General features: G+C 45.8%; 1 protein-coding gene across 20 annotated transcripts in view; it reads right to left on the reverse strand.

Moving 5' to 3' along the window:
- Positions 1 to 21,030, reverse strand: part of MYT1L (myelin transcription factor 1 like) — a 556,234-nt gene that overhangs the window by 203,579 nt on the left and 331,625 nt on the right. For all 20 annotated transcript variants that reach the window (XM_064363806.1, XM_064363803.1, XM_064363802.1 and 17 more), the window contains one exon: positions 5,420 to 5,577. The gene's annotated coding sequence lies outside the window, so the exon portion shown is untranslated. The remainder of the gene's footprint in view (positions 1 to 5,419; positions 5,578 to 21,030) is intronic.

Raw genomic sequence — 21,030 nt, forward strand, 5'->3', positions numbered from 1 at the left:
GTGTCTTTTTCTTTTTCTTTTCTTTTTGGAGACAGGGTCTTGCTCTGCTACCGTGGTTGGAATGCAGTGACATGACCATGGCTCACGGCAGCCTCAGACCTCCTAGACTCAAGTGACCTCTCCACCTCAGCCCCTGAGCATCTGGTATTACAGGTGCACATCATATCTGGCTAACTTTTGTATTTTTTGTAGAGATGGGGTTTCGCCATGTTGTCCAGTCTGGTCTCAAACCCTTGGCCATAAGTGATCCTCCTGCCTCAGCCTCCCAAAGTTCTGGGATTATAGGCATGAGCCACTGCACCTGGCCTAGACCCTTTCCTTAAAGCTGGCCTCTGAGGACCTGCTGTCCCATCCTTCTTTCCAGTGTGTCTGTCCATGCCTCTCACCTGGTCCTCCCCCTGCTTTCCTTCAGCTCAGTCCGCTCCACCCTCCACCTGCCAACCTACCCTCTCTCACGCAGTTGGGACCTGTTGGCTATCACTCCTAACATCCTTCTTTCAAAGAACACCAGTGACCCATCCCCAAAATCCCTAGTCTTGTCAATTCCCCTCCCTCAGTGAAGCCTGGGATTCTCTGGATCACGTTCCCCCAAATTTCCATCTCTCGGGTTCACTGCACTGGCTCTCAGAGCTCTATCCTGGTACTTTCACCTCTCAGAGGACATAGCTGCCTCTCCTGCTCCACAGAGGAGGATTCGAACTGGCGTTTTTAGCCCTAAGCTTTCTGGCCAACACTCCTGCTGCCTCTGTCATGGCGAGTTCATTTTAGGGCTTTTCCTTAGCCATCCTCCTTCCTCCCATCGCCCTGTTAGGCACTGCTCTCTCCTGTCTCCTTCCTCGGCATTTTACAAATTTATTTATTAGACATGGTTCCTCTGCACGGTGATAAGAAGGTGCTTCTCCAGTGGCTGTGAGAGCTGGTGAGCGGGAGCCTCACGGCGCCCCAGCACGGGTCTGCATTCTCCATAGCTAGGTCCGGAATGCATGAGGTGATCGTTCTTCCCTCCTGAAGCTTTAAAATAATACTTGGCTAGTTTCCCCCCTTTCTTCTATCAAATAATTTATCACATTCCAGTTTGGGCTGTTGTCTTTTTTCCCCATTTCCTCGCATCTTCCTGGACGCCACTGTCATCCGGGCCTGACCCTGCCATGACGGAGCATTGCTGGAGTCCCCAGGGGCTCCCCTCCCCTGCCTTCCTGTCCGTCCCCCATGCCCTCACCGTGATGCCATCCGTCGGTCTCTCTGCTCATCACCTCAAGTGCAGCAGTGATGCCTGCTTTTCCTTACCTGCCTTTGCAAAAGCATGACTGAGACAGTGACAGAGATCTCACTTAGCAGATTCCATCTTGCTTCTAACCTCCAAGCCGTCCTTGTTCATTCCTGGGTGTAGGCTGAACTCACTTGGGGAGAAACTTAGTTTGTAGTTTATAGTTTAAACAAAGATGGTAACAGCCCTTTCCCCAAGGAGCCCTCCTTCTTGCCTTTGTAGGACTCACATCAGCCACCAGATTAGAAATGATGGTTTGGGAGTCATGCAGCAGGAGGCTACAACATTCTGACCTTCCCTAAACTGCTCCTAAGATCCGAGCTTGGGGTAGTCCACAGGCCCTACACTTGAGGATCAGCTGCCCCGGCCCCAGATGGATAAACTGGCTCCTCTGATCTTGTGGCCCCCACCCAGGCACAGACTGAGCACAGGACGACGGATCCAACTCCCTATGACTTCATCCCTGACCAATCAGCACGCCTGGCTCACTGGCTTCCTCCACACCTCCAATCCACCAAGTTATCCTTAAAATCTCTGTTCCCCGGGGCCAGGTGCGGTGGCTCACGCCTGTAATCCCAGCACTTTGGGAGGCCGAGGCAGGTGGATCACAAGGTCAGGAGTTCCAAACCAGTGGCCAAGATAGTGAAACCCCGTCTCTACTAAAAATAAAAAAATTAGCCGGGCGTGGTGGTAGGTGTCTGTAATCCCAGGTACTGAGGAGGCTGAGGCAGAGAACTGCTTAACCCAGGAGGTGGAGGTTGCAGTGAGCCGAGTTTGCGCCACGGCACTCCAGCCCGGGCGACAGAGTGAGACTCTGTCTCAAAAGAAAAACAAAACGAAAACGAAAACAAAACACTCTGATCCCCGAATGCTGGAGATCTGATTGGAGTAAGAATTAAACTCCGGTCTCCTGCACAGCTGCCCTGCCTGAATGACTCTTTCTCTAGTGCAATGCCCCTGTCTTGATGAATCAGCTCTGTCTAGGCAGCGGGCAAGGTGGACCCCATGGGTGGTTACATTATCAGGTTGAAATACAGACACACAGGGGTCTGCCAGGCGGGGACTGGGCAGCCTCACTGGAGAAAATCAACCTTCACTCCACTCCACAACTGAGTAACTACACAGGGCAGGTTCTTGGTTATTTACAAAATCAGGCTCTGTTTACGAAACTTTTTTGCAAGTTGCTATTTTTCACTTATAGAAAAACCAGCCATCTCTCTAGGCTCATGTGTATCCACTGAACTCATCTTTTTGAATGGCTACGTAGTATTCCTCAGAATAAACCTACTATAATTTATCCAGCCAGGCCCCCAAATTTTCTTACGAACGAGGCTTATGTAGTTTTATTTCACTACAAAAATAATTTATAGGTTGGGTGCAGCGGCTCACGCCTGTAATCCCAGCACTTTGGGAGGCTGAGGAGGGTGGCTCACCTGAGGTTAGGAGTTTGAGACCAGCCTGATCAACATGTAGAAACCCCATCTCTACTAAAAATACGAAATCAGCCAGGTGTGGTGGCATATGCCTGTAATCCCAGCTACTCAGCACAAGAGAATCGCTTGAACCTGGGAGGCGGAGGTTGTGGTGAGCCAAGGTCATGCCACTGCACTCCAGCCTGGGTGATAGAGCAAAACTCTGTCTCCAAAGAATAAAATAATAAAATAACTTACAAAAATGATTAGATGCATTTGGTACATATTTCTAGAATGGAGTTTTCTAAAAAGATCTTGTCACTTTGTCATTTTAAAAAAAAACATTCCACGCACTTTTTTGTAACATGTGATCACCCCAGTTTCTGGAAGTGCTGGTCACCTTGAATGCTATTCCGCCCTTTGCTTTGGTGGAGTAAAGTCACGCGTCTCGTCATGTCCCGAGTTCCCAGGGAGGGTGAGTATTCTCTGACACCTTCACCGTCCACATCTCCTCTTCTGTGAAATGCTATTCACATCCTTGGCCTGTTTTTCTTCTCTCTTTCCCATTTTCCACATCGATTCGTAAGAGCCCTCTGTGTCCTGCAGCGCTGAGCCCTCTGTCCACCTCGTCTGTCGCCAGTATCTCCTTCCGGCCTGTTGCTGTCAGCATATTGTTGTTTTTCGATTTTGATGATGGTATTTTTTCTCATGTGTACATAAACGTTTTTGGTAATCTCGTCATTTGAAAAGGATGCCTGTCCCCATGCCCTGGCTGTGACTTTCTCACTGAGCCTTGCATTGTGAGTGGCTGAGCCCCCATGGAGCCCGTTCCTTCCCGTGCCCTCACCAGGCTCAGTCCTGGTCTCATGCCCTGCTCGCCCCCTCCCCCGTGAGTCCTCCTGGGGCATCTGGCTTCACCCCCGGGCCAAGCTCCCTCCTGGTGATGTTCAGACGGTGTCGGCTCCCTCCCTAATGAATGCCTGTCCTGGCAGACCTGTGGCTATGGCGGAAGTGAAGAAAGCCATCTCTTTTTGATAGCTACAGAAAACCCAAGTGTGGCTAGAGTGCTGCCTTTAATAAGTAATAGACAGTGTTCTGAACTGCGCTCTATGAGACTGTTTCTGAGACTCCATCTGGCTGATATTCAGCATTTCTGTCTTTACTTCTCCTTAATTCAGATTTTAACAACGTGGTAAAAAGTTTTAAATTAAAAATTCAAATATGCTTTGCCATAGAAAAATATTATTAGAACTGCCCATTTATACAGATATTTGAAATCATCTTAATGATTTTTCTAGTTTACATATTTTTAACTCATTTCCTTTTTAAAATTATTTTACTTATTTATTTAGGGGGAGGAAAATACTAAAAGGATAAGAACAGAAAAGTGAGAGAAGCCTGCGCCCGTCAGCGATAGAATGCGGACTCTGTGAGATAGTTAAGTATTCACTGGGGAGGAAATACATTACTCCACAGGAAGGTAAAGGAAAAGGAAACGCTTCGAACGTTATTAGATGGGAAACATGAATTTTGGAGACAGGGTATGTGCTCGGAAGAGTTTTTTGTTTTTCTTCTTACTATGCCTCTTTAGCTTTCAGGCCTCAATTTTATCATCTGCACAAGCCATGCCACAGGAATGTCTTTGCCGTGTGTTCTGTGAAGGCCGGGTGATGTGAGCACTCACAGCACGCGTGGGAGAACCCGGTAAATGCACAGCGCTCCACACGCGTAAGGGGACGCCGGCGTGTGCCCTGTGCGGCAGCTGTGAGTTCACCAGACTGTCCCTCGCTGCGCTCTCTTCCAGGGAATGCCCTTTTCCCTAAGAGAAACGCACTGCTAATACCACACTGCCCTTCCTTCAAGGAGCAGGAATAGAAAAAAACATGCATCAACAAGAGCACTCTAAATAATAGGAGAAAAACCTTAACCCGCCTGTCTCAGAAGAGAGGAGAGAGTTCTAGAAGGTGTGGAAGAGAAGAGGAAGGAGCACTACATTGTGAGCACAGCCGCTGTAGGGGGAGGACTGAAGGAACGAGTGGGCGGCACCTCGCTGACCACTGCCGGGCAGTGGCTGGGGTGAGAGTTTCTCCCATACACGGTGGGGTTGAAGCACAGAGGCTCTGTCGCCGGGTGCTGGGCGTGGGACAGCTGAGGCTGAAATCCCCGTCCCAGCCAACACAGCCTGGGCTTGTTGCTCCTCTCTCAAGGGAGTCCCAAGACGGGGCCAGTGTGGGGTGGATTCTCATAGCTGCTGCAGTGGGCAGGTGCCGGGGAGGTGGGCAGCCGCTCTGCCGGGACCACCCCAAGGCACAGAGGCAAGTGAAGAGCCACAGGAGGGAGGGAGGGAGCTGCTCTCTCTGTTTCTTAGAATCCCAAGATGGGGTCAGTCCAGCCATCGGAAAGAAAGAAGTGATGAATTTAAAAGAGGAGAGGGCGAAATCTGCAGGAATGGTTTAGAGGAGGAAACCGAGGCACAGTGGGACTGGATGGAAGGTGGAGGAGGGAAGGGCCGGAGAGGCTGAGGTCGGGGAAGTGGGGTGCAGGCGGGGTGCAGGCGGTTGCTTTTGACCACGTAAGGAAGTGCTTTGTGGACAGTGTGGTCTGGAGCAGGCTAAGAACCCCATGCCGGGAGATGTGAGTGCTGCTGCTGAGTTGAGTTCTTTTCACACACGCAGACAGCACACAGCCTAGCTGTCCCTAGTGTAGACGGCGCGGAACTGAGCAGAGACAGCGCCTTTACCTTGCAGGCAGTCTTCTCTCCTAGGAACGGAGGCAGCGTGACTCCTGGGCAGGACGCAGGCCCAGAGTCCGGGGCTCGCTCTCGGTTCCACTCCTGGTCCTCCCCAGTTTGTGACTGTGGCAAAGTCACTTAATCTCTCTGTGCCTTGATTTCTCCATCTGCAAAATATAAAAGCAATATACAACACCTCATGAATTTATCACCACGTTAGGAACAGACATACGCAGAGCGTCCTCTCTGCAACGGTTAATGCGCCACACATCGGCTTCCTCCAGGAAACAAATGTTCTCTTTCACATCCACAAACAGCGCATTCCCCTTAGTTTATTCTCTTAGACGTGACGTCTGCTGTTCAGATTCTGAGCCTTGCCCGAAGTCCTGTTGGGAGCAGGCCCTGGCTGGGAAGGCTTGTTCTCTGACAGCTACGTCAGCTCTGTGCTGCGAGATACTCTGCTCTGCCTGAGCCAGTTCCATGAGCTCCCAGTTCCTGGGGACCAGATTCCTGCACACAGCCTTATCCTCCCTCCTTCCCAGACTCGGGGTAGGCTCAGCCTGTGTGGCAGTGTCATGGGGAACTCCACACCAGGATTCACTGTCACCCTTATTTATTCTGTGTTATCTCCAGGGAACTCTGGGGTGAGAGGACCAGCGTAGTCTCCTTTAAATCTGTAGAACTAAAAGATTTTACAAAACATTTTCTTACCCGTTATGTCGTTTGGCCATCAATCAAACTTTACATGAATTTTATGAATAAAGAAACTGATACTCAGAGGCGGCTGAAATGTGCGCGCTGAACTCCCCAGTCAGTCAGAAGGAGATAATAACTGAAGCTGAATTCTCTGGGTTGAGATATACTGCAGTTCTTCCCACCACGAAACAAGGCCTGACCCTACACGTGATCAGGAGGGACCCCCAACACTGAGATACAGGTCAGGGAATCTGAGTCTCGCCATGCGGTCCTGGGGAGACCTCAGTGGGTGGTGGCACTCGATAACTGGTCCCTGAGGATTTCCGTTCCAAAGGATTCCGTGCTTCTTGCTCTCCAGGGTTAACAGGACTAAAACTCTCTGGGCTGTTTCGAACCTCAACAGGTCAAGTGAGCAGAGAGCCTGGAGCCCCTGCGATGATGTATCTTAATGCAGATGACCATCGTGGAAGTGCCATCACAATGCCTACGCAGTTCCCCATGTGAGCAATGAAAGACCAGATAGTGGAGTTAAATAAGAAACACCGGGAGTCCTAATGGGGCCATGTTCCCCGGAATTCGCAGATCTTTCCTTCCACCTGGAAGCCAGCCCACCCTGTTCACCTCTGCAACCATTAGGGCCGAGCCCTAAACCCTTCCCTCGTGTACTGCATTTTCCCCAAGAACAATTTCATCCACACACAGTTAAAAAGGGATGGAATGTGTATGTCTTGTCAAGAACGTAACGGTGGATGTAATAAGAGATATAATGGTGGATGCGAACCACAGAAGGTTAAAAGTCATGATTAGTCCCTCGAAGGAGAAAAAAATTAGACCAGATTGATCATTTTTCTTTACCCTACTTTGTAGTTTAAAACAAAAGAACTTCTCTGACCCTCCCTTGGATATAGTAACTCCCCTAAACATGACCCTGAACTCTGAACTGTCCTACGTAACCCCCTGCATCGTGTGAGACCCCAGAGCCCACACGATTCCACCCACCTTTGATCTTACGTGCCTGCTCCTAGTGGTTAATATGGATTCACTGGGAGGAAGAAGGAGGGGAAGGAGAAGGAGAAAAGAAGAAGAAAAGAAAGAAGAAACAAGACGAGGAAGAGGAGGAGGAGGAAGTCAGGAAAAGAAAATGTTTGCATTTCCCTGTGAAGACAGATTCGAACTGATCAGACAATGCTATGCAGGTGACTCAACCGACAAGCAAAGTTTTTGATGGTGAAACAATTTGCAATTAGACAGAGCGGGGTCATAACAGCACCGCCACTTCCCACTTCATGATTTGAGCATGTTGTTCTATAAGCATTCATTTCCTAGACTTTTCAATATCTGAATTAAATAATACATTAAAAATGTCTGGTTTATCATTAAATGCTCAATAAATGATGTAGGCGGTGATATTATTATTGCCAGATACCAATTTATTAATATACATTTTTAGTTTCTAATTTCTAAATGTGATGATGTAGACTAGCAGCAAAGGTTACACACAGAAAACTCTGGCTCCCTACATATGAATGTGACCAATTAATCTGCCCACCCTTGACCGGGGGCTGAGTCTCTGGCGCTCTGCTACACATGGGTAAGATGTCGCTACATAAACTCAAGGCAAGGGAGAGAGGAAGGATAGAACGGACACAGTACCAATCTTAAATATGTAGAAAAATAATTTATTTTGGGTGTAAAGACAAATAGAAAGTATGAAAGATCAGAAAATTTGAAAATGTATAAAAGTACTTTGGGGTAAAAAAGAAATTCCATGGCCATCTTTAAAGTTGCCACCCCCAAGGTCAATGAATGAGAAAAACTCAACATATTCTATTAAAATAAAAAAATTAAAATGAGTCAATACATTGGCAACATGTTCAGTTTTAATGCTGTGATGTATGTGGGGTGTTTTTAGTAAATTATTTTATAAAGCTATGTTATTTTAAAGAGCATTTTGCAATCAGCTAATGTCAATGGAATATTAGTGCAATACCAAGAAACATGCATACGAATAGCTCCTAATATCTAAAAATTAAACGATTAGTTATTAATGAATGACAAGCAAACTATGCTACAATTCAAATTCGTAGTAGAAATTAGAATGGGTGTGAGGTTCCTATTAAAGCTGTCCTATAAAGCACGCTTGTTTCTGGGATTTTATGAATGATAACCATATGCTGGACAATGCTCCCTAAAGAGCAAACAGAACAAGGAATAATGACGAGGGGGAGGAAGTTCTTTGCCTGAAATCCGTCCACATTTTTCTAATCAGAAGGCAACTGCGCATGACTGCAGAACAAAGTGTTGCATGAAGCCCAAAGCTCCCCTCCCTGGCTGGGGGGGAGCAAGTCAGCAAGTCCATCCCCCGAGCCTCTGTGGCCACAGCCCAGCGTTCGGAGTCCTGTCCCAGGGCAGGGGTCCATCCCCCGAGCCTCTGCAGTCACAGCCCAGGGCTCAGAGTCCTGTCCCAGGGCAGGGGGGCCAAGAACCTACCAAAATCCCCCTTTCACAGATCCTAGTTCATTAAAAAAATATTTAAAGTCAGAGGCAGAAATTTCTTCTAGGAAATCTACTTTAGGCAAGCAAGGTCTCAGACCTAATTTGTTTCTGTTTAGTTGCTTTTGAACACCAAGCATTCACAAGTGGCCATCTCCAGAGCCTGATGGGACAAGGAGAGCCGGGAGCATCACACACTGAGGTCCGTTGCGGGGAGCAGGGGAGGGACAGCGGAGGGGTGGAGAGTTGGGGAGGGATAACCTGGGGAGAAATGCCAGATGTGGGTGATGGGGATGGAGGCAGCAAACCACATTGCCATGTATGTACCTATGCAACGACCCTGCATGTTCTTCACGTGTACCCCAGAATCTAAAGTACAATTAAAAAAGAATATATATATATATGTACTGTTCTAAGGACTCACAAAAAAAAAAAAAAGAGCCGGCCTGAACGACAGGTGTCCCTCCTGGGCTGGGCAGGTCCTGTCTCAGTGGGACCACAGGCATGGTGCTGGGGCTGCGCCTGCTCCCCTCCTCCACCCCGCCCTGCTGCTCCAGCAGACTCCAAGTGACCCAAGGGCCGTTTAGTTTGGGTGCCTTATGAGCCCCAGGGTTTGAGTGTCCACATCAACCATTCTCTTTCTTGGATTTCTTCTCCAGTTAGTGGACACAGAGCCCCAGGCAGTTTTTTCAGAATAGGGACCTCCAAATAAGGGTTCTGAGGCTTTGCATGTCAGAAATGTCCATTTCACTAAGGGGAAAATCATCTCACCCAGGTCTGGAAAGGCCCTGAGGTGATTATTCCATGCCATGCATGTATAGTGTTCAGGTTTACGAACGTTGCCCTCCATTGCCAGGCCAGTCCGCAGTCTGATCCTGGTTCTCCTGGGAAGCTCGGGAGCTCGGAAGCATGTTTTCCCTCTTACCACCTGACACCAGTGCCCCACACAACCTGAAAACCGTTCATCTCCCAGAACTTTCTCCTCTCCTTACTAATTTTCCCCTCTTCATTATCTTTATTATTATTAGTTTTTTGAATTTCTACTCAGTGGATTTGGAGTATGTAAGTTCATCTTCCATTGGTTTTAGCCTTTTTTTCCTCCCTTTCTTGCTTTTTTATCTCTTCGTCTTTCTTCTCTATGTTGTGGAAGGTTTTCTAAAATCTGCCTTTGACCTCCTTGATTGCACTTTACATTTTCAAGACTCCAATTTTAATTTTCAAAAGTAGCTTTTGTCACAGTCACACGTTTGCATTTATTTTGGTGAATTTTGGTCTTTACAAGAGAAGAGAGACATGTCGCACCACTGTGTGATTAATGACTCACACGAGGCACAGCATATGTGAGTATTTTATCAGTAGTGGAGTGAAGCGGTGAAGGAAGGAAGGAGTGAGCGGGAGCCGCTGCTGCCATGTCCCTGTTCCTCACAACTGCATGAAGTGGGTGTTACCAGCCCCACTGTGCAGCTGCTGGACAGAGGCAGGAAAGGGTACGTAAGTGGGCCATTCTTGCACGGTTTATGAGTAAGTCGGGAAAGGAAGCACAGGGTGTCCTGAAGTAATTCAGGCAAAAGTAAACAGGGAACAATGGCAGGTCCTCCTGGGCTCCGTTTGTGGGGCGTGACCTCTTAGGACCTTACAGTGCAGCTGAAGAAAAGGCCGGGGTCCGACCTGGCGCCCCAGGGGTGCTGGGTTTACTCTTCATTCCTTGAATGGGTGCTGTCACCTCCAGTTCCCCTTGCTCAGAGGTGGGGGTCACCTTCTTTCACATGGAAATAGGATCGTGGCTGTCAGGTTTTGACCCTGCTCCATGGTGAGAAATAATGTTACATCTTGATCCCGTGTGTACATCGACGTGTATTATAGAGATCTGAAACCATGATGGAATCTAACATCTCACATCTTAGTGTGTAGGACATCCTCAAATGCTTTCCATTTGACTTCTTTTTGTTGACACTAGTACCACCTCCTCAGATTGAGACCACAGCTTACACGTGAACCGTGGTCACAGCTGGGGAAACCCAGGTGTAAGTCAGCGGGGTGGATTTTCTCCGGGGTCCCAGAGTCACGAGGCCTGGTGTCTGTATGCCCGGCTGGCTCTCTGCTGCTGCCGGAATGGTGGCCTGCCTCGATCTCTTCTAGCGCAATACACGGTCAGCACTTATGGTAGTAAGATACTGAAAACGTCATCTATGATACCAGTTGTAAAGGACGGTTCCATATCTCTCAGTTTCGTATAGAGTTAAATTTCAAAACTGCTTTCCACGCTTCATGCTTCTGTTGGTCGGTCATTGGATGCCACTGGTAGGTGTCGGGCCACTGTTGTACCCGGGCTGCCTAAAGGACAATGAGGATGGCATGTATGAAGTGACTCCTGGAAGCATCCAAAGACCCTCAGGCCTTCAGTGGACCAAGCATTATTCATTATAATTCAGTGGACCAAGCCTTATGGAACACTAACTGCAAAAGAGTGTAATCATTTCTTCCTACTCATAGGGTAGGGCTAATGTTTTTCAGGGTAAACATTCAACGCGATACTTTAGGCTTGTGACATGGTTTGGCCGTGTCCCCACCCAAATCTCACCTTGAATTGTAATCCCCATAGTCCCCACATGTCAAGGGAGGGACCAGGCGGAGGTAACTGGATCACGGGGGCGGTTTCGCCCATGCTGTTCTCATGAGAGTGAGTGAGTCTCAGGAGATTGGATGGTTTTACGTGTCTGGCATTTCCCTTCCTGCCACCGTGTGAAGAAGGTGCCCTGCTTCCTCTTTACCTTCTGCCATGATTGTGAGTTTCCTGAGGCCTCCCCAGCTATGCTGAAGTGTGAATTGATTGAACCTCTTTCCTTTATTAATTACCTAGTCTCTGGTGTGTCTTTATAGTGGCGTGAGGATGGATACACCTTGGGAATTACTGAGAACCAGTCTACGCCTCCACGTCAACTGCAGGGTAAGCTTACAACTGCTCAACATATGCACCTGTCCTTCTTGAGTCCCCATCCCATTTCCCAGCCAGGCTTGCTTCATTCCCATGGCCTGCTCTGCAAGGCTCATCTGCAGCCTCACGCTTCCTGACAAAGGTCGTTTGGGCTTTTCCATGTGGCGTTTCAGCTAGATTACTGAAAAAGTTAGCAGGTGGGGGTCACTTATTAAACACCCCTCAGCCTTCTCTTCCACGTTCCCTGTGATAATGAATAGTAACTACCCCGGCCCCCAGCCCAGGCTTGTCCCTCGTCACCGCGGCCCATGGCCGCAGCCTCTGGGTCTCTGCTCTCAGCCTCTGAGTGCCTCTCAGCTGAGCTCTTCTCTTCCTCCTGCTGCTGTGGCTGGATTCCCACTGATGGACCACGGACTGTGGGCCTGCCGCTCTTCCTCGGGCAGCCGCAGGGGCTTCTCTCCTGGGGTGGGTGCCTCGGCCCCTCCTGCCCCTTCTCTGTGTCTCTGTGAGATGTCACCTTCCTGCAGCCGAGTCTTCAGTGGCACCCCATCACCTTCGAGGTAAGCCAGCACCCTGGGGTGGGGCCCATGGGTGTTCAGTGCTGCCCAGTCTCCTCCATGTCTACACAGCTCCCTGTGTGGACCCCCGTTTTCCCTGACTCAGTCTACCCTCAGCCTCTGGGAGCAGCACCTGCTCTCAAGCCCACAGGCCCGGCCGCTTCGGGGACCCCCACTCCGCTTCGCCAGTGCCTTCCCTTTCTATCAGAAGCTGAACACACTGACTCCTGCCTTTCGTGTGTGCCTTCCTTCTCTTCCACGCTTCTTCCTTCAGACACAAAGCACGTTATCATGTGGAACCCGAACAGTCTGCTTCCTGGCCTAGTTTCTCCATTGCATTAAAAAATAATTTATCACGTATGTTTCATGTTTATAATATGTTGACATGGGATATACATACATCCTAAAATGGTTACTACAGTGAAACAAATTAACCTATCATCTCAGTTACTTTTTTGTGACAGGAGCAGCTAACATCTACTGACTTAGCGTCTCTAACACAGTATAATTTTATTAACTTTAGTTTTCTTTTTTTTGTTTTTCTGTATTGACATTGTATTTAGAAATTTAGTTAAGTTTACTTGTTCTTTCTAATAGCTTTTGGAATTTTGAGATATACAATCACAGTATCTGTGAATAGCAAGTTACATTTCTTATTTTCCACTTTTATTTTATTTTATTATTATTTTTTATTGCATTTTAGGTTTTGGGGTACATGTGAAAAACATGCAAGATTGTTGCATAGGTGCATACGTGGCAGTGTGATTTGCTGCCTTCCTCCCCTTCACCTATATGTGGCATTTCTCCCCATGCTATCTCTCCCCAACTCCCCACCCCCCGCTGTCCCCCCAACTCCCCCCCAACAGACCCCAGTGTATAGTGCTCCCCTCCCTGTGTCCATGTGTTCTCATTGTTCAACACCTGTCTATGAGTGAGAACATACAGTGTTTGATTTTGTGTTCTTGTGTCAGTTTGCTGAGAATGATGGTTTCCAGGTACATCCATGTCCCTACAAAGGACGTGAACTCATCGTTTTTGATGGCTGCATAATATTCCATGGTGTATATGTGCCACATTTTCCCTGTCCAGTCTATCATCGATGGGCATTTGGGTTGGTTCCAGGTCTTTGCTATTGTAAACTGTGCTGCAATGAACATTCATGTGCATGTGTCCTTATAGTAGAACGATTTATAATTGTTTGGATATATACCCAGTAATGGGATTGCTGGGTCAAATGGAATTTCTATTTCTAGGTCCTTGAGGAATCGTCACACTGTCTTCCACAATGGTTGCACTAATTTACACTCCCACCAACAGTGTAAAAGTGTTCCTATTTCTCCACATCCTCTCCAGAATCTGTTGTCTCCAGATTTTTTAATGATCACCATTCTAACTGGTGTGAGATGGTATCTCAATGTAGTTTTGATTTGCATTTCTCTAATGACCAGTGATGATGAGCATTTTTTCATATGTTTGTTGGCCTCATGTATGTCTTCTTTTGTAAAGTATCTGTTCATATCCTTCTCCCACTTTTGAATGGGCTTGTTTGTTTTTTTTTTCTTGTAAATCTGTTTTAGTTCGTTGTAAATTCTGGCTATCAGCCCTTTGTCGGATGGGTAGGCTGCAAAAATTTTTTCCTATGCTGTTGGTTGCTGACTCACTCTAATGACTGTTTCTTTTGCTGTGCAGAAGCTGTGGAGTTTGATTAGGTCCCATTTGTCTATTTTGGCTTTTCTTGCCAATGCTTTTGGTGTTTTGGTCATGAAGTCCTTGCCTACGCCTATGTCCTGAATGGTTTTGCCTAGGTTTTCTTCTAGGGTTTTTATGGTGTTAGGTCTTATGTTTAAGTCTTTAATCCATCTGGAGTTAATTTTAGTGTAAGGTGTCAGGAAGGGGTCCAGTTTCTGCTTTCTGCACATGGCTAGCCAGTTTTCCCAACACCACTTATTAAACAGGGAATCCTTTCCCCATTGCTTGTTTTTGTCAGGTTTGTCAAAGATCGGATGGTTGTAGATATGTTGTGTTGCCTCCGAGGCCTCTGTTCTGTTCCATTGGTCTATATCTCTGTTTTGGTACCAGTACCATGCTGTTTTGATTACTGTAGCCTTGTAGTATAGTTTGACATCCGGTAGTGTGATGCCTCCCACTTTGTTCTTTTTGCTTAGAATTGACTTGGCTATGCGGGCTCTCTTTTGGTTCCATATGAAGTTTAACGTGGTTTTTTTCCAGTTCTGTGAAGAAGGTCATTGGTAGCTTGATGGGGATAGTGTTGAATCTGTAAATTACTTTGGGCAGTATGGTCATTTTCACGATATTGATTCTTCCTAACCATGAACATGGTATGTTCCTCCATCTGTTTGTGTCCTCTCTTATTTTGTTGAGCAGTGGTTTGTAGTTTCATATTGGGCATTAGATCTCTAGACCTGATCAGCCCACATCTGCTAAGCTGTATCATTTGACTTATGTCTCCCCAACTCCCCACCCATAACCACTGTTTCACTCTCACCTATGTGTATTTGAACTTTTATTTTATTTTTTTGAGACAGGGTCTCATTCCGTCACCCAAGCTGGAGTGCAACGGCGTGATCTCGGCTCACTGTAACCTCTGCCTCCTGGGCAAAAGTGATCCTCCCACCTCAGCCTCCAGAGTAGCTGAGACTACAATTGCATACCACCATGCCCTGCTAATTTTTGTATTTTTAGTAGAGACAGGTTTTCACCATGTTGGCGAGGCTGGCCTCCGACTCCTGAGCTCAAATGATCCTCCCCTTTCAGCCTCCTAAAGTGCTGGGATTACAGGCGTGAGCCACCACGCCCAGCCTGAGCTCTTTAGAAAGAAAAAAAAGTTCCATATAAGTGAGATAATACAATATTTTTCTTTCTGCCTCTGACTTATATTACTTAGTATAATATTTTTTGGGTATATCTATATTGAGGCAAATAACAGGATTGCATTCTTCTTAAGGCTGAATAATACTCCATTGGAGATATATGTATATAAACATCCCACATTTTCTCTATCCATTTGTCCGTGAGGTTGGTTCTGTATCTTGGCTATTGTGAATCACGCTGCTATGAACATGAGCGTGCCGGCATCTTTCCGAGGCGTCGACTTTGTCTCCTCTGGGTATCTGCTCAAGAGAATTGCTGGGTGATAAGTTAGTTCTACTGTTAATGGTTTTAGGAGCCTTTGCACTGTTTTTCATAATGGCGGTTCCAATCCACATTCCCATCAGCAGCATGCAAGGCTTCCCTTTTGCCCATGCCCTCCCCACCCCTTGTTATCTGTTGATTTTTGGATAATAGCTGTAAACCAAAAAGTATCTGAGATGGGTCTCAATAAATGTAGAAGGTTATTTTGCCAAGGTTAAGGAGAGGGAAAAAAAAAACAGAATTACAGAAACAGTCTGTGCCTTTCTGCAAAGATGAATTTGAGAGTTCAATATTTAACAGGGAAAATTGGCCCTTTACATAAAATAAGGTGAATGAAGAGTTGCTACCTGCGGAGATACTTAAGATTTCATCCGTAGCTATCTGCTTTGGAACAAAAGGAAAGGCAACTTCTTGCATGACTCAGCTTTCAGCTTAAGTCTTTTTTCTTCCTGCAGAGGGAATTGGGGTCCCAAGTTGTTATTTTCCTTTCACACAGCTGTCCTTCCAGGTGTGAGGTGGTAACTTATGATGAAACTGCCTTTGAAAAATGGTAACGGTGAGAAAATTCTGGCAGTGGGAGATCTGATCCAGCCAACGCTGTTTTGCTTTTAGCCTCAAGCTGCCAAGCTAGCTTTGGGAGACATTTCTTTGATAGTTTAAATGATAATTAATATGCCTTCCCCCAAACCCAACTGCCTTTGTAAAGCTAATGAGAGACCACCGGTGAAGGGGAGGAGAGGAGTGTGAACTCTGCTAAGGTGTAGACATTCAGGATTACCAGCCATTATTCCGGAGCCCTGCAGGGAGCATCAGCGCTGCAGAACCTAAGCTTGGCCTCGTGAGGCATCTTTTCAGGTTTTTGCACGCCTGACACCCATGGCTCCACCTGGACTCACCCATACATGGCTCCATCGCTCCTGTGGCCCCACTCAGAAATCGCTCAGTGCACAGGGGACCTTTCCCACAGCCTGGGATTGCATCCCAGTCAGTCAGCAGCCAGCAGCCACTGCCAGGCGCCCCACCCTTTCCTCAGACTGTCCTTGAAAATCCCTTAACCTACAAGCCTTCGCTGAGATCGATCTGAGTAACTCCATCTGCCGAGGGTGTGGCCAGCCTCGCATTAATCAAACTCTTGGCTGACTGCGATGCCCTGGTCTTCATTTGTGTAGTGGGCAGGGAGAACAGGCCAGGAGGTTACATGATGGCTTTATTTTGCATTTTCCGTTTGAGGAGTGATGTTGAGTACCTTCTCATTTGCCTGTTGGACGTTTTTATTTATTGTTTTGAAAAATGTCTGCTTAGGACCTTTGCTCACCTGTGGGATTATTTGCCTTATTTTTGCTGTTGGTCAGTAAGAGTTATTTATATATTTTGGATATTAAACCCTTAGCAGATGTGATTTGCAAACTTTTTTTTCCCAGTACTAGGTCACCTTTTCATTTGAAATTGCTTCTTCGGCTGTGCAGAAGATTTTTAGTTTTGTGTAGTCCCATTTATTTATTTTTATTGTTTAAACTTTTAGGTAACATCTAAAAACACATTGTTGTGGTCAATGTCAAGGAGATTTTTCCCAACATTTTCTTCTAGGAGTTTTATGGTTTCAGGTTTATAGTTAGGGCTTGCATCCATTTTGAGGTTTTTTTTTTTTTTTTTTTTTTTTTTTTTTTTTTTTTATTAAATGTATAAGAGAAGAAGAACCCAGTTTTATTATCTTTTATGTGAAAATTCAGTTTTCTCTGCATTGTTTATTGAAGGGAATGTCTTTTCCCCATTGTGTCCTCTTGGTGACCTTGTCAAAAATTAGTTAAACGTATGTGTTTAGATTTATTTCCGGGCTTTTTGTTCTGCTCCATGGGTCTATGGTTCTGTTTTTATGCCAGCATTATACTGCTTTAATATCTATAGTTTTATAATATAATTTTAAATCAAGAAGTATGATGCCTCCAACTTTGCTTTTCCTTCTCAGTGTTTTTTTAATTTTTTTTTTTTTTCTGGCTTCTTGGAGTTTTTTGTAGTTCTATAAAAATTCTAGGATATTTCCCCAATTTCTATGAAAATTTCTGTTGAAGATTTTAATAGGGATTGTGTTAAATCTGTGTATTACTTTGGATACTATGGACACTTTAACAATATGAATTCTTCCTAATGAGCATGAAATAGCTTTTCATTTATTTGTGCCTTTTTCCATTTATTTCATTAATATTTTATAGTTTTCAGTGTACAAATCTTTTACTTCCTTTGTTAAATTTATTTCAAAATATCTTATTTTTTGATGCTATCACAAATGGGATTGTTTTATTATTTTCCAGCTAGGTTATTATTTGTCTGTATGAAAGCTACTGATTTTTCTATGCTGATATTATATTCTGCAACTTTACTGAATTTATTCATTAATTCTAACAGTATTTTTGTGTGCAATCTTTGGGGTTTTCTACATATAGGATCATGTTATCTGCAAATAGAGAACTATTACTTCTTCCTTCTGAAATGGATCCCTTTTGTTTATTTTATTTCACGTCTGACTGCTCTTGTTACTGCTTGTAATCCAGCATTGAATAGAAGTGGTGAGGGGGGTATCCCTGCTTTCTACTGGATCTTAGTGGGAAAGTTTCAGTTGCTCCCTGTTAATTATGTTAGCTGCACGTTTTACATAAGAGCTTTCATAATATTGTGGAGCTTTTCTTCTATACCTAAACTGTTAAGAGTTGTTTTTTTTTTTTTTTTTAATCATAAAGGGTGCTGAACTTTGTGAAAAGCTTTTTCTCTATCAGTTGAGATGATCATGGGTTTTCACATCTTTCACTCTGTTAATGTGATGCATCACACTGATTGATTTGCGTAGCTGAAACCAGCCTTCCACTGCATTTCAAAGATTATTCTCAAGCTGTGCAAAAGCTCCGCCTTTACAGTTTGGGCAGCTATGGGGTAAAATGGCGAGCACACCAAGGCAGTGCCCATCTGGCAGGACTTGAGAGTGGGTTCTCCTATTTCTCCTGCTGCTTAGCGGCTTTTCTGTGTGGAGAGTGACGAAGGAGAGGCGTGCAGGCAGCAGGGATTAAGAAACAACAGGTCCCTAAATGACCCTTCCGGTCTTGGGGGAGAACATTTGGAAGAACGGGAAGCCAAATGATTTCCCCCAGATCTAGATGTTTTAAGCTGCGAGTCCAGAGGCTGCCTGTGTGTTGTTAAGTTCTCCTGGCTATGAACAAGCTGTGTGATGGGAAGAGTTAGGTGTTGTCTGAGTGTAGACAGGTCCTGCTGTCGGTGACAGCCATGTGCTAGGGAGAAACGGACATGGGAGGTGTGCTGCTGTCTGTCCATCACATCCACAGGTTCATTACACCAGGTCAAGTCTTGGGTTTCTTGTGGATACACTCCCCATGGCTGCAACTACCCAATGATGGATCCGACACCCATCTAAGAATGCTCTATCATTAAAAAACTAGGATTAAATCCATGATCTTCTGTGCAATGGCTTTGTGAACTTTAAGATTCAGAAGGCACACCCACAGCTAACATCAATCAGAACAAAGTAGGAGGGCAAAGACTTCCTGACTTCAAAACTCACTGCAAAGCAACAGCAATCAAGACAGAGTGGTGCCACACATGGATGGATACACAGGCCAGCAGAACAGAATCCATGTCAGAAGTACCTCACGCATCTACTGTCAACAGACTCTTCCCAGGAGTGCCAGGGCTAGTCAAAGGGGAGACAATCATCTTAACCACCCAATATCACCATGTAAATAGGAGCGTGGACCCCTGTCTCACACTGTACACAAACATAAAAAATGGATCTCAGACCCAAACTTGGATCCATACAAGAACTCAAACTGGGCTGGGCGTCGTGGCTCACGCCTGTAATCCCAGCACTTTGGGAGGCTGAGGTAGGTGGATCACCTGAGGTCAGGTGTTGGATACCAGCCTGGCCAACATGGTGAAAACCTGTCTCTACTAAAAATACAAAAAATTAGCTGGACATGGTGGTGTATGCCTGTAATCCCAACTACTAGGGAGGCTGAGGCAGTAGAATCCCTTGAACCTGGGAGGCAGAGGTGGCAGTGAGTCAGATTGTGCCACTGCACTCCAGCCTGGGCGACAGAGCAAGACTCCATCTCAAAAAAAAAAAAAAAAAAAAAAGGAACTGAAACTATAAAACTCTCAGATTTGGCAACATATTCTTAATATGACAGCAATAAAATAGTAGCTCAATTGAACGCTGTCAGAATTTTAAAACACAGACTTTTTTGTTGCAAATATGCCATCAAAAAAGTGAAAAAAAAATCTACAGAAGGGGAGAAGATACTGAAAACTCATATACTGCAAAGGGATTTCTATCTAAAACACATAAATAATCAGTGGAAATCAATGATAGAATGACAATCCAATTAAAAAGGGCAAAGTATCTGAACAGATAGTTCTCCAAAGAAAATATTCAAAAAACCCTAAGCACACAAAGAGATAATGGATATCATTAGTCATCAGAGATGTATACACCAAAACTACAGTGAGACCATGCCGTGCCCACCGGGGTGGCCAGAAGCAAAGTCAGACGCTCACGAGTGCCGGTGAGGACACAGGGAGATGGGAGCACGCGCACGCTGCTGGTGAGAGTCAATGGTGCAGCCACTTCAGAAAACAACGGAACTCACCAGCGTGCAGTCACTACATGACCTAGAAATTCCACTCCTAGAGAAGCAATAGGAATATGTTCACACATTCACATAAAGACTGTGTATGTCTACTGCAGCTTTGTGACAGCCAACATGTAATCTGCTTAAATTTCCACCCACTGATGAACGGATAAACGGACTAGGGCTTATGTACACAACAAAATTCACTGATGTGGGATATATATGAATTCATACATAATGAAATATGTATCTGCCATAAAAAGTTACGAAGCACTGACAGATGCTACAAGGCAAATGAATGTTTGACACATTATGCTAAGTGAGAGAAGTCAGTCTCAAAAGGCCACGTCTAATGGCTCCATTTACATAAGATGTGCAGAATGGAGAAAGTCGCAGAGGCGGAAGGTAGACCAGTGGGCGCTCAGGGCCAGAGGCGGGGAGTTTGGGAGCCTGGAGACACAAGGTGATGGGGTTTCTTTCTGAGGTGATGAAAATATTCTGAAAGTAACTGGTGGTATTGTACGTATCTGTGAGTATGGTGGGCCCCACTTCTTTGTGGGTTTCCTCTTCACGGTTTCAGATACCCAAGGTCAACGATGGTCCCAAAATAGTCAACGGAAAATTACAGAAATAAACCATCATGAATTTTCCATTGTGTGCTCGTGATGACATCTCCTGCCGTCCGGCTCCATCTGGCTGGGATGTGAATCATCCCTTTGTCCAGTGCGTCCGTCCACACTGCACACCCTCCTCACTGTCAGTCACTCGGAAGCCATCTCATCATGAGAGCCACCATTGTGGTACTGCAGGGTTCTGTGCAGGGGACCTCACTGCCTTTGAGGATGGTCCCAGGTGCATGAGCACAGAGGCCGTTAGTTATTACTGTTAGCCTCTTCCTGGGCCAGAGCTGGAAATTAAACTTTACCGCAAATGTGTGTGAGTGTGAAGAAACACAGTGTACGGAGTTTGGCACTGTCCACGGTTTCAGGCACCCACTGGGGGTCTTGGAATGTATCCTACAGATACAGAGAAGATGCAATACTAGAATCCACTGAACTGTACACTTCCGGTGGGTGAATTTTATGGCATGTGAATTATATCTCAAAGTCGTTGATATATTTGCGCGACATCTAAAGGAACACTCGGGAAACG

The sequence above is a fragment of the Aotus nancymaae genome, unplaced genomic scaffold, assembly GCF_030222135.1.
Source record: "Aotus nancymaae isolate 86718 unplaced genomic scaffold, 86718_ANA_hifiasm-v0.15.2.pri h1tg000057l, whole genome shotgun sequence".
Lineage (NCBI taxonomy): Eukaryota > Metazoa > Chordata > Mammalia > Primates > Aotidae > Aotus > Aotus nancymaae.